The following is a 15,126-nucleotide window of genomic DNA, read 5'->3' as shown; positions in this document are numbered from 1 at the left end:
CATCAACATTTTTATTCCACATTACATACTAACTTTTTCCCATGATTTTTTGCCTAGCCGTAGCATTAAATGACATCCAATTCCGACGAATATTCAGCCTACTGCAACACCATTGCAGAATACACCAGTTCTCGTCCGATCACTGAAGTTAAGCTGCATCGGGCGTGGTCAGTACTTGCATGGGAGACCGGCTGGGAATACCAAGTGCATTAGGCTCACCAACATTTTTATTCCACCGAACATACTACCTTTTTCCCGGGATTTTTTGCCTAGCCGAAGTACTAAATTACGTCCGATTCCGACGAATATTCAGCCTACTGCCAAACTATAGCAGAATACACCAGTTCTCGACCGATCACTGAAGTTAAGCTGCATTGGGCGTGGCGAGTACTTGCATGGGAGACCGGCTAGGAATACCACGTGCAGTAGGCTTATCAACATTTTTATTCCTCCGTACATACCATCTTTTCCCGGGATTTGTTGCCTAGCCGAAGTATTAAATTACATCCAATTCCGATGAATATTCAGCCTACTGCCAAACCATTGCAGAATACACCAGTTCATGTTCGATCACTGAAGTTAAGCTGCATCGGGCGTGTTTAGTACTTGCATGGGAGACCGCCTGGGAATACCACGTGCATTAGGCTCATCAACATTTTTATTCCACCGTACATACTAAATTTTTCCCGGGATTTTTTGCCTAGCCGAAGTACTAAATTACATGCAATTCCGACAAATATTCAGCCTACTGCCAAACCAATGCAGAATACACAAGTTCATGTTCGATCACTGAAGTTAAGCTCACCGGACGTGTTTATTACTTGCATGGGAGACCGACTGAGAATACCACGTGCAATAGGCTCATCAACATTTTTATTTCATCGTACATACTAACTTTTTCCCATAATTTTTTGCCTAGCCGAAGCATTAAAAGTCAACCAATTCCGATGAATATTCAGCCTACTGCCAAACCATTGCAGAATACACCAGTTCTCGTTCGATCACTGAAGTTAAGCTGCATCGGGCGTGTTTAGTACTTGCACACGAGACCGGCTGGGAATACCACGTGCAGTAGGCTCATCAACATTTTTATTCCGCATTACTTACTAACTTTTTCCCATGATTTTTCCCTGGCCGTAGCATTAAATGACATCCAATTCCGACGAATATTCAGCCTACTGCCAAACCATTGCAGAATACTCCAGTTCTCGTCCGGTCACTGCAGTTAAGCTGCATCGGGCGTGGTTGCATGGGAGACCGGCCTGAAATACCATGTGCATTAGGCTCATCATCATTTTAATTCCACCATACATACTAACATTTTCCCGGGATTTTTTGCCTAGCCGAAGTATTACATTACATCCAATTCCGACGAATATTCAGTCTACTGGCAAACCATTGCAGAATACAGCTGTTCTCGTCTGATCACTGAAGTTAAGCTGCATCGGGCGTGGCCAGTACTTGCATGGGAGACCTGCTGGGAATACCACGTGCAGTAGGCTTATCAACATTTTTATTCCACCACACATACTATCTTTTTCCCGTGATTTTTTGCCTAGCCGAAGTATTAATTGAAATCCAATTCCGACAAATATTCAGCCTACTGCTAAACCATTGCAGAATACACCAGTTCTCGTCCGTTCACTGAAGTTAAGCTCCATCGGACGTGGTTAGTACTTGCACGGGAGACCGGCTGGGAATACCACGTGCAGTAGGCTCATCAACATTTTTATTTCACCGTACATACTAACTTTTTCCCATAATTTTTTGCCTAGCCGAAGCATTAAATGTCAACCAATTCCGTCGAATTTTCATCCTACTGCCAGAGCATTGCAGAATACACCAGTTTTCGTCTGATCACTGAAGTTATGCTAACCGGACGTGGTTAGTACTTGTATGGGAGACCGGCTGAGAATATTACGTGCAGCAGGCACATTAGCATTTTTATTCCACCGTACATACTAACTTTTTACCGGGATTTTTTGCCTAGCTGAAGCTTTAAATGCCATCCAATTCCGACGAATTTTCAGCCTACTGACAAACCATTGCAGAATACACCAGTTCTCGACCGGTAACTGAAGTTAAGCTCACCGGACGTGGTTAGTACTTGCATGGGAGACCGGCTGAGAATATCACGTGCAGTAGGCTCATCAACATTTTTATTCCGCATTACTTACTACTAACTTTTTCCCATGATTTTTTCCTAGCCGTAGCATTAAATGACATCCAATTCCGACGAATATTCAGCCTACTGCCAAACCATTGCAGAATACTCCAGTTCTCGTCCGATCACTGAAGTTAAGCTGCATCGGGCGTGGTTGCATTGGAGACCGGCCTGGAATACCATGTGCATTAGGCTCATCAACATTTTTATTCCACCATACATACTAACTTTTTCCCGGGATTTTTTGCCTAGCCGAAGTACTAAATTACATCCAATTCCGACGAATATTCAGGCTACTTCAAAACCATAGCAGAATACACCAGTTCTCGTCCTATCACTGAAGTTAATCTGCATCGGGCATGGATTGTACTTGCATGGGAGACCGGCTGGGAATACCACGTGCAGTAGGCTGATGAACATTTTTATTCCACCATACTTACTAACTTTTTCCCATGATTTTTTCCTAGCCGTAGCATTAAATGACATCCAATTCCGACGAATATTCAGGCTACTTCAAAACCATAGCAGAATACACCAGTTCTCGTCTGATCACTGAAGTTAAGGTGCATCGGGCGTGGTTAGTACTTGCATGGGAGACCGGCTGGGAATACCACGTGCAGTAGGCTTATCAACATTTTGATTCCACTTTGCATACTAACTTTTTCCCATGATTATTTGTCTAGCCATAGCATTAAATGACATCCAATTCCGACGATAATTCAGCCTATTGCCAAACATTGCAGAATACACCAGTTCTCGTCTGATCACTGAAGTTAAGCTGCATCGGGCGTGGTTGCATGGGAGACCGGCCTGGAATACCATGTGTATTAGGCTCATCAACATTTTTATTCCACCATACATACTAACTTTTTACCGGGATTTTTTGCCTAGCTGAAGTATTAAATTACATCCAATTCCGACGAATATTCAGCCTACTGACAAACCATTGCAGAATACACCAGTTCTCGTCCGATCACTGAAGTTTAGCTGCATCGGGCGTGGTTAGTACTTGCATGGGAGTCCGGCTGGGAATACCACTTGCAGTACGCTCATCAACATTTTTATTCCACATTACATACTAACTTTTTCCCATTATTTTTTACCTAGACGAAACATTAAATTACATACAATTCGGACAAATATTCGGCCTACGGCCAAACTATTGCAGAATACACCAGTTCTCGTCCGATCACTGAAGTTAAGCTGCATCGGGCGTGGTCAGTACTTGCATGGGAGACCGGCTGGGAATACCAAGTGCGTTAGGCTGATGAACATTTTTATTCCACCATACATACTAACTTTTTCCCTTGATTTTTTGCCTAGACGAAGCATTAAATTACATACAATTCGGACGAATATTCAGCCTACGGCCAAACCATTGCAGAATACACCAGTTCTTGTCCGATCACTGAAGTAAAGCTGCATCGGGCGTGGTCAGTACTTGCATGGGAGACCGGCTGGGAATACCATGTGCATTAGGCTCATCAACATTTTTATTCCACCATACATACTAACTTTTTCCCGGGATTTTTTGCCTAGCCGAAGTACTAAATTACATCCAATTCCGACGAATATTCAGGCTACTTCAAAACCATAGCAGAATACACCAGTTCTCGTCCGATCACTGAAGTTAAGCTGCATCGGGCGTGGTTGCATGGGAGACCGGCCTGGAAAACCATGTGTATTAGGCTCATCAACATTTTTATTCCACCATACATACTAACTTTTTCCCGAGATTTTTTGCCTAGCTGAAGTATTAAATTACATCCAATTCCGACGAATATTCAGCCTACTGACAAAACATTGCAGAATACACCAGTTCTAGTCCGATCACTGAAGTAAAGCTGCATCGGGCGTGGTCAGTACTTGCATGGGAGACCGGCTGGGAATACCATGTGCATTAGGCTCATCAACATTTTTATTCCACCATACATACTAACTTTTTCCCGGGATTTTTTGCCTAGCCGAAGTACTAAATTACATCCAATTCCGACGAATATTCAGGCTACTTCAAAACCATAGCAGAATACACCAGTTCTCGTCCGATCACTGAAGTTAAGCTGCATCGGGCGTGGTTGCATGGGAGACCGGCCTGGAAAACCATGTGTATTAGGCTCATCAACATTTTTATTCCACCATACATACTAACTTTTTCCCGAGATTTTTTGCCTAGCTGAAGTATTAAATTACATCCAATTCCGACGAATATTCAGCCTACTGACAAAACATTGCAGAATACACCAGTTCTAGTCCGATCACTGAAGTTAAGCTGCATCGGGCGTGGTCAGTACTTGCATGGGAGACCGGCGGGGAATGCCACGTGCAGTAGGCTGATGAACATTTTTATTCCACCGTACATACTAACATTTTTCCATGATTTTTTGCCTAACCGAAGCATTAAATGACATCCAATTGCAACAAATATTCAGCCTACTGCCAAACCAATGCAGAATACACCAGTTCTCGTCCGATCACTGAAGTTAAGCTGCATTGGGCGTGGCGAGTACTTGCATGGGAGACCGGCTAGGAATACCACGTGCAGTAGGCTTATCAACATTTTTATTCCTCCGTACATACCATCTTTTCCCGGGATTTGTTGCCTAACCGAAGTATTAAATTACATCCAATTCCGATGAATATTCAGCCTACTGCCAAACCATTGCAGAATACACCAGTTCTCGTTCGATCACTGAAGTTAAGCTGCATCGGGCGTGTATAGTACTTGCATGGGAGACCGCCTGGGAATACCATGTGCATTAGGCTCATCAACATTTTTATTCCACCATACATACTAACATTTTCCCGGGATTTTTTGCCTAGCCGAAGTATTAAATTACATCCAATTCCGACGAATATTCAGCCTACTGGCAAACCATTGCAGAATACAGCTGTTCTCGTCCGATCACTGAAGTTAAGCTGCATCGGGCGTGGCCAGTACTTACATGGGAGACCTGCTGCAAATACCACGTGCAGTAGGCTTATCAACGTTTTTATTCCACCATACATACTATCTTTTTCCCGTGATTTTTTGCCTAGCCGAAGCATTAATTGAAATCCAATTCCGACAAATATTCAGCCTACTGCTAAACCATTGCAGAATACACCAGTTCTCGTCCGTTCACTGAAGTTAAGCTCCATCGGACGTGGTTAGTACTTGCACGGGAGACCGGCTGGGAATACCACGTGCAGTAGGCTCATCAACATTTTTATTTCACCGTACATACTAACTTTTTCCCATAATTTTTTGCCTAGCCGAAGCATTAAATGTCAACCAATTCCGACGAATTTTCATCCTACTGCCAGAGCATTGCAGAATACACCAGTTTTCGTCTGATCACTGAAGTTAAGCTAACCGGACGTGGTTAGTACTTGTATGGGAGACCGGCTGAGAATATTACGTGCAGTAGGCACATTAGAATTTTTATTCCACCGTACATACTAACTTTTTACCGGGATTTTTTGCCTAGCTGAAGCTTTAAATGCCATCCAATTCCGACGAATTTTCAGCCTACTGACAAACCATTGCAGAATACACCAGTTCTCGACCGATAACTGAAATTAAGCTCACCGGACGTGGTTAGTACTTGCATGGGAGACCGGCTGAGAATATCACGTGCAGTAGGCTCATCAACATTTTTATTCCACATTACATACTAACTTTTTCCCATGATTTTTTGCCTAGCCGAAATACTAAATTACATCCAATTCCGACGAAGATTCAGCCTACTGCCAAACCATAGCAGAATACACCAGTTCTCGTCCGATCACTGAAGTTAATCTGCATCGGGCGTGGTTAGTACTTGCATGGGAGACCGGCTAGGAATACCACGTGCAGTAGGCTTATCAGCATTTTTATTCCTCCGTACATACCATCTTTTTCCCGGGATTTGTTGCCTAGCCGAAGTATTAAATTACATCTAATTCCGATGAATATTCAGCCTACTGCCAAACCATAGCAGAATACACCAGTTCTCGTCCGATCACTGAAGTTAAGGTGCATCGGGCGTGGTTAGTACTTACATGGGAGACCGGCTGAGAATACCACGTGCAGTAGGCTTATCAACATTTTGATTCCACTTTGCATACTAACTTATTCCCATGATTATTTGTCTAGCCATAGCATTAAATGACATCCAATTCCGACGATAATTCAGCCTACTGCCAAACATTGCAGAATACACCAGTTCTCGTTCGATCACTGAAGTTAAGCTGCATCGGGCGTGGTTGCATGGGAGACCGGCCTGGAATACCATGTGTATTAGGCTCATCAACATTTTTATTCCAGCATACATACTAACTTTTTCCCGGGATTTTTTGCCTAGCCGAAGTATTAAATTACATCCAATTCCGACGAAAATTAGTCTACTGACAAACCATTGCAGAATACACCAGTTCTCGTCCGATCACTGAAGTTAAGCTGCATCGGGCGTGGTTAGTACTTGCATAGGAAACCGGCTGGGAATACCAAGTGCGTTAGGCTCATCAACATTTTTATTCCACTGTATATAATACCTTTTTCCCCGGGATATTTTGCCTAGCCGATGTACTAAATTACATCCGATTCCGACGAATATTCAGCCTACTGCCAAACCATAGCAGAATACACCAGTTCTCGTCCGATCACTGAAGTTAAGCTGCATCGGGCGTGGTTAGTACTTGCATGGGAGACCGGCTAGGAATACCACGTGCAGTAGGCTTATCAACTATTTTATTCCTCCGTACATACCATCTTTTTCCCGGGATTTTTTGCCTAGCCGAAATACTAAATTACATCCAATTCCGACGAAGATTCAGCCTACTGCCAAACCATAGCAGAATACACCAGTTCTCGTCCGATCACTGAAGTTAATCTGCATCGGGCGTGGTTAGTACTTGCATGGGAGACCGGCTAGGAATACCACGTGCAGTAGGCTTATCAGCATTTTTATTCCTCCGTACATACCATCTTTTTCCCGGGATTTGTTGCCTAGCCGAAGTATTAAATTACATCTAATTCCGATGAATATTCAGCCTACTGCCAAACCATAGCAGAATACACCAGTTCTCGTCCGATCACTGAAGTTAAGGTGCATCGGGCGTGGTTAGTACTTACATGGGAGACCGGCTGAGAATACCACGTGCAGTAGGCTTATCAACATTTTGATTCCACTTTGCATACTAACTTATTCCCATGATTATTTGTCTAGCCATAGCATTAAATGACATCCAATTCCGACGATAATTCAGCCTACTGCCAAACATTGCAGAATACACCAGTTCTCGTCCGATCACTGAAGTTAAGCTGCATCGGGCGTGGTTGCATGGGAGACCGGCCTGGAATACCATGTGTATTAGGCTCATCAACATTTTTATTCCAGCATACATACTAACTTTTTCCCGGGATTTTTTGCCTAGCCGAAGTATTAAATTACATCCAATTCCGACGAAAATTAGTCTACTGACAAACCATTGCAGAATACACCAGTTCTCGTCCGATCACTGAAGTTAAGCTGCATCGGGCGTGGTTAGTACTTGCATAGGAAACCGGCTGGGAATACCAAGTGCGTTAGGCTCATCAACATTTTTATTCCACTGTATATAATACCTTTTTCCCCGGGATATTTTGCCTAGCCGATGTACTAAATTACATCCGATTCCGACGAATATTCAGCCTACTGCCAAACCATAGCAGAATACACCAGTTCTCGTCCGATCACTGAAGTTAAGCTGCATCGGGCGTGGTTAGTACTTGCATGGGAGACCGTTTTGGAATACCACGTGCAGTAGGCTGATGAACATTTTTATTCCACCATACTTACTAAATTTTTTCCATGATTTTTTGCCTAACCGAAGCATTAAATGACATCCAATTGCGACGAATATTCAGCCTACTTTCAAACCAATGCAGAATACACCAGTTCTCGTCCGATCACTGAAGTTAATCTGCATCGCGCATGGATTGTACTTGCATGGGAGACCGGCTAGGAATACCACGTGCAGTAGGCTTATCAACTATTTTATTCCTCCGTACATACCATCTTTTTCCCGGGATTTGTTGCCTAGCCGAAGTATTAAATTACATATAATTCCGATGAATATTCAGCCTACTGCCAAACCATAGCAGAATACAGCAGTTCTCGTCCGATCACTGAACTTAAGCTGCATCGGGCGTGGTTAGTACTTGCATGGGAGACCGGCTGGGAATACTACGTGCAGAAGGCTTATCAACATTTTGATTCCACTTTGCATACTAACTTTTTCCCATGATTATTTGTCTAGCCATAGCATTAAATGACATCCAATTCCGACGATAATTCAGCCTACTGCCAAACATTGCAGAATACACCAGTTCTCGTCCGATCACTGAAGTTAAGCTGCATCGGGCGTGGTTGCATGGGAGACCGGCCTGGAATACCATGTGCATTAGGCTCATCAACATTTTTATTCCACCATACATACTAACTTTTTCCCGGGATTTTTTGCCTAGCTGAAGAATTAAATTACATCCAATTCCGACGAATATTCAGCCTACTGACAAACCATTGCAGAATACACCAGTTCTCGTCCGATCACTGAAGTTTAGCTGCATCGGGCGTGGTTAGTACTTGCATAGGAGACCGGCTGGGAATACCAAGTGCGTTAGGCTCATCAACATTTTTATTCCACTGTATATAATACCTTTTTCCCCGGGATATTTTGCCTAGCCGATGTACTAAATTACATCCGATTCTGACGAATATTCAGCCTACTACCAAACCATAGCAGAATACACCAGTTCTCGTCCGATCACTGAAGTTAAGCTGCATCGGGCGTGGTTAGTACTTGCTGATGAACATTTTTATTCCACCATACTTACTAACTTTTTTCCATGATTTTTTGCCTAACCGAAGCATTAAATGACATCCAATTGCGACGAATATTCTGCCTACTGCCAAACCAATGCAGAATACACCAGTTCTCGTCCGATCACTGAAGTTAATCTGCATCGGGCATGGATTGTACTTGAATGGGAGCCCGGCTAGGAATACCACGTGCAGTAGGCTTATCAACTTTTTTATTCCTCCGTACATACCATCTTTTTCCCGGGATTTGTTGCCTAGCCGAAGTATTAAATTACATCTAATTCCGATGAATATTCAGCCTACTGCCAAACCATAGCAGAATACACCAGTTCTCGTCCGATCACTGAACTTAAGCTGCATCGGGCGTGGTTAGTACTTGCATGGGAGACCGGCTGGGAATACTACGTGCAGTAGGCTGATGAACATTTTTATTCCACCATACATACTAAATTTTTCTCTTGATTTTTTGCCTAGACGAAGCATTAAATTACATACAATTCGGACAAATCTTCAGCCTACGGCCAAACCATTGCAGAATACACCAGTTCTTGTCCGATCACTGAAGTAAAGCTGCATCGGGCGTGGTCAGGACTTGCATGGGAGACCGGCTGGGAATACCGTGTGCATTAGGCTCATCAACATTTTTATTCCACCATACATACTAACTTTTTCCCGGGATTTTTTGCCTAGCCGAAGTACTAAATTACATCCAATTCCGACGAATATTCAGGCTACTTCAAAACCATAGCAGAATACACCAGTTCTCGTCCGATCACTGAAGTTAAGGTGCATCGGGCGTGGTTAGTACTTGCATGGGAGACCGGCTGAGAACATCACGTGCAGTAGGCTCATCAACATTTTTATTCCACATTACATACTAACTTTTTCCCATGATTTTTTGCCTAGCCGTAGCATTAAATGACATCCAATTCCGACGAATATTCAGCTTACTGCCACTACATTGCAGAATACACCAGTTCTCGTCCGATCACTGAAGTTAAGCTGCATCGGGCGTGGACAGTACTTGCATGAGAGACCGGCGGGGAATGCCACGTGCAGTAGGCTGATGAACATTTTTATTCCACCGTACATACTAACATTTTTTCATGATTTTTTGCCTAACCGAAGCATTAAATGACATCCAATTGCAACGAATATTAAGCCTACTGCCAAACCAATGCAGAATACACCAGTTCTCGTCCAATTACTGAAGTTAATCTGCATCGGGCATGGATTGTACTTGCATGGGAGACCGGCTAGGAATACCACATGCTGTAGGCTTATCAACATTTTTATTCCTCCGTACATACCATCTTTTTCCCGGGATTTGTTGCCTAGCCGAAGTATTAAATTACATCCAATTCAGAGGAATATTCAGCCTACTGCCAAACCATTGCAGAATACACTAGTTCTCGTACGATCACTGAAGTTAAGCTGCATCGGGCGTGGTTAGTACTTGCATGGGAGACCTGCTGGGAGTACCACGTGCAGTAGGCTTATCAACATTTTGATTCTACCGTATATACCAACTTTTTTCCGGGATTTTTTGCCTAGCCAAAGCGTTAAACTCCATTCAATTCTGACGAATATTCAGCCTACTGCCAAACCATTGCAGAATACACTAGTTCTTGATTGATCACTGAAGTTAAGCTAACCGGACGTGGTTAGTACTTGCTTGGGAGACCGGCTGAGAATATCACGTGCAGTAGGCTCATCAACATTTTTATTCAACATTACATTCTATCTTTTTCCCATGATTTTTTGCCCAGACGAAGCATTAAATGACATAAAATTCGGACGAATATTCAGCCTACTGCCAAACCGTTGCAGAATAAACCAGTTCTCGTACGATCACTGAAGTTAAGTTGCATCGGGCGTGGTTGCATGGTAGGCCGGCCTGGAATACCATGTGCATTAGACTCATCAACATTTTTATTCCACCATACATACTAACTTTTTCCCGGGATTTTTTGCCTAGCCGAAGTATTAAATTACATCCAATTCCGACGAATATTCAGCTTACTGCCAAACCATTGCAGAACACACCAGTTCTCGTCCGATCACTGAAGTTAAGCTGCATCTGACGTGGTAAGTTCTTAAATGGGAGACCGGCTGGGAATGCCACGTGCAGTAGGCTCATCAACATTTTTATTCCACATTACATACTAACTTTTTCCTATGATTTTTTGCCTAGCCGTAGCATTAAATGACATCCAATTCCGACGAATATTCAGCCTACTGCCAAACCATTGCAGAATACACCTGTTCTCGTCCGATCACTGAAGTTAAGCGGCATCAGGCTTGGTTAGTACTTGCATGGGAGACCGGCTGGGAATACCACATGCAGTAGGCTGATGAACATTTTTATTGCAGAATACACCAGTTCTCGTCCGATCACTGAAGTTAAGCCGCATAGGGCGTGGTTAGTTCTTGCACGGGAGACCGGCTGGGAATACCACGTGCAGTAGGCTCATCAACATTTTTATTCCACCGTACATACTAACTTTTTCCCGGGATTGTTTGCCTAGTCGAAGTATTAAATTACAGCCAATTCCGACTAATATCCAGCCTACTGCCAAACCATTGCAGAATACACCAGTTCTCGTCCGATCACTGAAGTTAAGCTGCATCGGGCGTGGTTAGTACCTGCATGGGAGACCGGCTGGGAATACCACGTGCAGTAGGCTTATCAACATTTTTATTCCACCATACATACTATCTTTTTCCCGTGATTTTTTGCCTATCCGAAGCATTAATTGAAATCCAATTTCGACAAATATTCAGCCTACTGCCAAACGATTGCAGAATACACCAGTTCTCGTCCGATCACTGAAGTTAAGTTCACCGGACATGGTTAGTACATGCATGGGATACCGGCTGGGAATACCACGTGCAGTAGGCTTATCAACATTTTGATTCCACATTGCATACTAAGATTTTCCCATGATTTTTTGCCTAACCGAAGCATTAAATGACATCCAATTGCGACGAATATTCAGCCTACTGCCAAACCAATGCAGAATACACCAGTTCTCGTCCGATCACTAAAGTTAAGCCGCATTGGGCATGGTTAGGACTTGCACGGGATTCCGGCCTGGAATACCATGTGCATTAGGCTCATCAACATTTTTATTCCACCATACATACTAACTTTTTCCCGGGATTTTTTGCCTAGCCGAAGTATTAAATTACATCCAATGCCGACGAATATACAGCCTACTGCCAAACCAATGCAGAATACATAAGTTCTCGTCCGATCACTGAAGTTAAGCTAACCGGACGTGGTTGGTACTTGCTTGGGAGACCGGCTGAGAATATCACGTGCAGCAGGCTCATCAACATTTTGATTCTACCGTATATACCAACTTTTTCCCGGGATTTTTTGCCTAGCCAAAGCGTTAAACGACATCCAATTCTGACGAATATTCAGCCTACTGCCAAACCAATGCAGAATACACCAGTTCTCGTCTGATCACTAAAGTTAAGCTAACCGGACGTGGTTGGTACTTGCTTGGGAGACCGGCTGAGAACATCACATGCAGTAGGCTCATCAACATTTTTATTCCACATTACATACTAACTTTTTCCCATGATTTTTTGCCTAGCCGTAGCATTAAATGACATCCAATTCCGACGAATATTCAGCTTACTGCCACTACATTGCAGAATACACCAGTTCTCGTCCGATCACTGAAGTTAAGCTGCATCGGGCGTGGACAGTACTTGCATGAGAGACCGGCTGGGAATACCACGTGCAGTAGGCCCATCAACATATTTATTCCACATTTCATACTAACTTTTTCCTATGATTTTTTGCTTAGACGAAGCATTAAATGACATACAATTCGAACGAATATTCAGCCTACTGCCAAACCGTTGCAGAATACACCAGTTCTTGTCCGATTGCTGAAGTTAAGCTGCATGGGAGACCGGCTGGGAATACCATGTGCATTAGGCTTATCAACATTTTTATTCCACCGTACATTCTAACTTTTTCCCGTGATTTTTTGCCTAGCCGAAGTATTAAATTACAATAAATTCCGACGAATATTCAGCCTACTGACAAACCGTTGCAGAATACTCCAGTTCTCCTCCGATCACTGAAGTTAAGCCCACTGGACGTGGTTAGTACTTGCATGGGAGACCGGCTGAGAATACTACATGCAGTAGGATCATCAACATTTTTATTCCACCGTACATACTAACTTTTTCGCGGGATTTTTTGCATAGCCGAAGCATAAACGACATCCAATTCCGACGAATATTCAGCCTACTACCAAACCATTGCAGAATCCACCAGTTCTCGGCCGATCACTGAAGTTAAGCTGCATCGGGCGTGGTTAGTACTTGCATGGGAGACCGGCTGGGAATACCACTTGCAGTATGCTTATCAACATTTTTATTCCACCGTACATACCAACATTTTCACGGGATTTTTTGCCTAGCCAAAGCGTTAAACTACATCCAATTCTGACGAATACTCAGCCTACTGCCAAACCATTGCAGAACACACCAGTTCTCGTCCGATCACTGAAGTTAAGTTGCATCGGACGTGGTAAGTACTTGAATGGGAGACCGGCTGGGAATGCCATGTGCAGTAGGCTCATCAACATTTTTATTCCACATTACATACTTACTTTTTCCTATGATTTTTTGCCTAGCCGTAGCATTAAATGACATCCAATTCCGACGAATATTCAGCCTACTGCCAAACCATTGCAGAATACACCAGTTCTCGTCCGATCACTGAAGTTAAGCTGCATCGGACGTGGCTTGTACTTGCATGGGAGACCGGCTGGGAATACCACGTGCAGTAGGCTTATGAACATTTTTATTGCAGAATACACCAGTTCTCGTCCGATCACTGAAGTTAAGCTGCATCGGGCGTGGTTAGTACTTGCATGGGAGACCGATGCTGGGAATACCACTTGCAGTAGGCTCATCAACATTTTTATTCCACATTACATACTAACTTTTTCCCATCATTTTTTGCCTAGACGAAGCATTAAATTACATACAATTTTGACAAATATTAGGCCTACGGCCAAACCATTGCAGAATACACCAGTTCTCGTCCGATCACTGAAGTTAAGCTGCATCGGGCGTGGTCAGTACTTGCATGGGAGACCGGCGGGGAATGCCACGTGCAGTAGGCTGATGAACATTTTTATTCCACTGTACATACTAACTTTTACCCATGATTTTTTGCCTATGCGAAGCATTAAATGACATCCAATTGCAACGAATATTCAGCCTACTGCCAAACCAATGCAGAATACACCAGTTCTCGTCCAATTACTGAAGTTAATCTGCATCGGGCATGGATTGTACTTGCATGGGAGACCGGCTAGGAATACCACGTGCTGTAGGCTTATCAACATTTTTATTCCTCCGTACATACCATCTTTTTCCCGGGATTTGTTGCCTAGCCGAAGTATTAAATTACATCCAATTCAGAGGAATATTCAGCCTACTACCAAACCATTGCAGAATACACAACTTCTCGTCCGATCACTGAAGTTAAGCTGCATCGGGCGTGGTTAGTACTTGCATGGGAGACCTGCTGGGAGTACCACGTGCAGTAGGTTTATCAACATTTTGATTCTACCGTATATACCAACTTTTTCCTGAGATTTTTTGCCTAGCCAAAGCGTTAAACGACATCCAATTCTGACGAATACTCAGCCTACTGCCAAACCATTGCAGAACACACCAGTTCTCGTCCGATCACTGAAGTTAAGCTGCATCGGACGTGGTAAGTACTTGAATGGGAGACAGGCTGGGAATGCCATGTGCAATAGGCTCATCAACATTTTTATTCCACATTAAATACATACTTTTTCCTATGATTTTTTGCCTAGCCGTAGCATTAAATGACATCCAATTCCGACGAATATTCAGCCTACTGCCAAACCATTGCAGAATACACCAGTTCTTGTCCGATCACTGAAGTTAAGCTGCATCGGACGTGGCTTGTACTTGCATGGGAGACCGGCTGGGAATACCACGTGCAGTATGTTTATGAACATTTTTATTGCAGAATACACCAGTTCTCGTCCGATCACTGAAGTTAAGCTGCATCGGGCGTGGTTAGTACTTGCATGGGAGACCGGCTGGGAATACCATGTGCAATAGGCTTCT

General features: G+C 43.4%; 1 non-coding gene and 40 pseudogenes across 1 annotated transcript; all 41 read left to right on the top strand.

Moving 5' to 3' along the window:
* Nucleotides 1–96: 96 nt before the first annotated feature.
* Nucleotides 97–216, top strand: LOC146727816 (5S ribosomal RNA; annotated as a pseudogene).
* Nucleotides 217–312: 96 nt separating this feature from the next.
* Nucleotides 313–432, top strand: LOC146727815 (5S ribosomal RNA; annotated as a pseudogene).
* Nucleotides 433–527: 95 nt separating this feature from the next.
* LOC146727814 (5S ribosomal RNA) lies at nt 528–647 on the top strand (annotated as a pseudogene).
* Nucleotides 648–958: 311 nt separating this feature from the next.
* Nucleotides 959–1,078, top strand: LOC146727813 (5S ribosomal RNA; annotated as a pseudogene).
* Nucleotides 1,079–1,382: 304 nt separating this feature from the next.
* LOC146727812 (5S ribosomal RNA) lies at nt 1,383–1,502 on the top strand (annotated as a pseudogene).
* A 96-nt stretch (nt 1,503–1,598) lies between these two features.
* Nucleotides 1,599–1,718, top strand: LOC146727811 (5S ribosomal RNA; annotated as a pseudogene).
* Nucleotides 1,719–2,670: 952 nt separating this feature from the next.
* Nucleotides 2,671–2,790, top strand: LOC146727810 (5S ribosomal RNA; annotated as a pseudogene).
* Nucleotides 2,791–3,094: 304 nt separating this feature from the next.
* LOC146727809 (5S ribosomal RNA) lies at nt 3,095–3,214 on the top strand (annotated as a pseudogene).
* Nucleotides 3,215–3,310: 96 nt separating this feature from the next.
* Nucleotides 3,311–3,430, top strand: LOC146727808 (5S ribosomal RNA; annotated as a pseudogene).
* A 96-nt stretch (nt 3,431–3,526) lies between these two features.
* LOC146727807 (5S ribosomal RNA) lies at nt 3,527–3,646 on the top strand (annotated as a pseudogene).
* Nucleotides 3,647–4,376: 730 nt separating this feature from the next.
* On the top strand, nt 4,377–4,496 carry LOC146727806 (5S ribosomal RNA; annotated as a pseudogene).
* Nucleotides 4,497–4,592: 96 nt separating this feature from the next.
* Nucleotides 4,593–4,712, top strand: LOC146727805 (5S ribosomal RNA; annotated as a pseudogene).
* Nucleotides 4,713–4,807: 95 nt separating this feature from the next.
* Nucleotides 4,808–4,927, top strand: LOC146727804 (5S ribosomal RNA; annotated as a pseudogene).
* Nucleotides 4,928–5,023: 96 nt separating this feature from the next.
* On the top strand, nt 5,024–5,143 carry LOC146727803 (5S ribosomal RNA; annotated as a pseudogene).
* Nucleotides 5,144–5,239: 96 nt separating this feature from the next.
* LOC146727802 (5S ribosomal RNA) lies at nt 5,240–5,359 on the top strand (annotated as a pseudogene).
* A 526-nt stretch (nt 5,360–5,885) lies between these two features.
* On the top strand, nt 5,886–6,005 carry LOC146727801 (5S ribosomal RNA; annotated as a pseudogene).
* Nucleotides 6,006–6,101: 96 nt separating this feature from the next.
* LOC146727800 (5S ribosomal RNA) lies at nt 6,102–6,221 on the top strand (annotated as a pseudogene).
* A 303-nt stretch (nt 6,222–6,524) lies between these two features.
* LOC146727799 (5S ribosomal RNA) lies at nt 6,525–6,644 on the top strand (annotated as a pseudogene).
* Nucleotides 6,645–6,741: 97 nt separating this feature from the next.
* Nucleotides 6,742–6,861, top strand: LOC146727798 (5S ribosomal RNA; annotated as a pseudogene).
* A 96-nt stretch (nt 6,862–6,957) lies between these two features.
* LOC146727797 (5S ribosomal RNA) lies at nt 6,958–7,077 on the top strand (annotated as a pseudogene).
* A 96-nt stretch (nt 7,078–7,173) lies between these two features.
* Nucleotides 7,174–7,293, top strand: LOC146727796 (5S ribosomal RNA; annotated as a pseudogene).
* A 303-nt stretch (nt 7,294–7,596) lies between these two features.
* LOC146727795 (5S ribosomal RNA) lies at nt 7,597–7,716 on the top strand (annotated as a pseudogene).
* Nucleotides 7,717–7,813: 97 nt separating this feature from the next.
* Nucleotides 7,814–7,933, top strand: LOC146727794 (5S ribosomal RNA; annotated as a pseudogene).
* A 312-nt stretch (nt 7,934–8,245) lies between these two features.
* On the top strand, nt 8,246–8,365 carry LOC146727793 (5S ribosomal RNA; annotated as a pseudogene).
* Nucleotides 8,366–9,066: 701 nt separating this feature from the next.
* LOC146727792 (5S ribosomal RNA) lies at nt 9,067–9,186 on the top strand (annotated as a pseudogene).
* A 96-nt stretch (nt 9,187–9,282) lies between these two features.
* On the top strand, nt 9,283–9,402 carry LOC146727791 (5S ribosomal RNA; annotated as a pseudogene).
* Nucleotides 9,403–9,714: 312 nt separating this feature from the next.
* On the top strand, nt 9,715–9,834 carry LOC146727790 (5S ribosomal RNA; annotated as a pseudogene).
* A 96-nt stretch (nt 9,835–9,930) lies between these two features.
* Nucleotides 9,931–10,050, top strand: LOC146727789 (5S ribosomal RNA; annotated as a pseudogene).
* A 312-nt stretch (nt 10,051–10,362) lies between these two features.
* On the top strand, nt 10,363–10,482 carry LOC146727788 (5S ribosomal RNA; annotated as a pseudogene).
* A 520-nt stretch (nt 10,483–11,002) lies between these two features.
* On the top strand, nt 11,003–11,122 carry LOC146727787 (5S ribosomal RNA; annotated as a pseudogene).
* Nucleotides 11,123–11,218: 96 nt separating this feature from the next.
* Nucleotides 11,219–11,338, top strand: LOC146727786 (5S ribosomal RNA; annotated as a pseudogene).
* A 214-nt stretch (nt 11,339–11,552) lies between these two features.
* LOC146727785 (5S ribosomal RNA) lies at nt 11,553–11,672 on the top strand. Its single transcript, XR_014928649.1, has one exon. It is a non-coding gene; the product is annotated as a 5S ribosomal RNA (ribosomal RNA).
* A 957-nt stretch (nt 11,673–12,629) lies between these two features.
* Nucleotides 12,630–12,749, top strand: LOC146727784 (5S ribosomal RNA; annotated as a pseudogene).
* A 504-nt stretch (nt 12,750–13,253) lies between these two features.
* LOC146727783 (5S ribosomal RNA) lies at nt 13,254–13,373 on the top strand (annotated as a pseudogene).
* A 96-nt stretch (nt 13,374–13,469) lies between these two features.
* LOC146727782 (5S ribosomal RNA) lies at nt 13,470–13,589 on the top strand (annotated as a pseudogene).
* A 96-nt stretch (nt 13,590–13,685) lies between these two features.
* LOC146727781 (5S ribosomal RNA) lies at nt 13,686–13,805 on the top strand (annotated as a pseudogene).
* A 216-nt stretch (nt 13,806–14,021) lies between these two features.
* Nucleotides 14,022–14,141, top strand: LOC146727780 (5S ribosomal RNA; annotated as a pseudogene).
* A 96-nt stretch (nt 14,142–14,237) lies between these two features.
* Nucleotides 14,238–14,357, top strand: LOC146727779 (5S ribosomal RNA; annotated as a pseudogene).
* Nucleotides 14,358–14,453: 96 nt separating this feature from the next.
* Nucleotides 14,454–14,573, top strand: LOC146727778 (5S ribosomal RNA; annotated as a pseudogene).
* A 96-nt stretch (nt 14,574–14,669) lies between these two features.
* Nucleotides 14,670–14,789, top strand: LOC146727777 (5S ribosomal RNA; annotated as a pseudogene).
* A 96-nt stretch (nt 14,790–14,885) lies between these two features.
* Nucleotides 14,886–15,005, top strand: LOC146727776 (5S ribosomal RNA; annotated as a pseudogene).
* The last annotated feature ends 121 nt before the right edge of the window (nt 15,006–15,126 follow it).

Source organism: Saccoglossus kowalevskii, unplaced genomic scaffold (assembly GCF_978046115.1).
Source record: "Saccoglossus kowalevskii unplaced genomic scaffold, keSacKowa6.1 SCAFFOLD_24, whole genome shotgun sequence".
NCBI lineage: Eukaryota > Metazoa > Hemichordata > Enteropneusta > Harrimaniidae > Saccoglossus > Saccoglossus kowalevskii.
The sequence above is the reverse complement of the archived record's forward strand: the minus strand, read 5'-3'. Positions and strand labels throughout refer to the sequence as shown.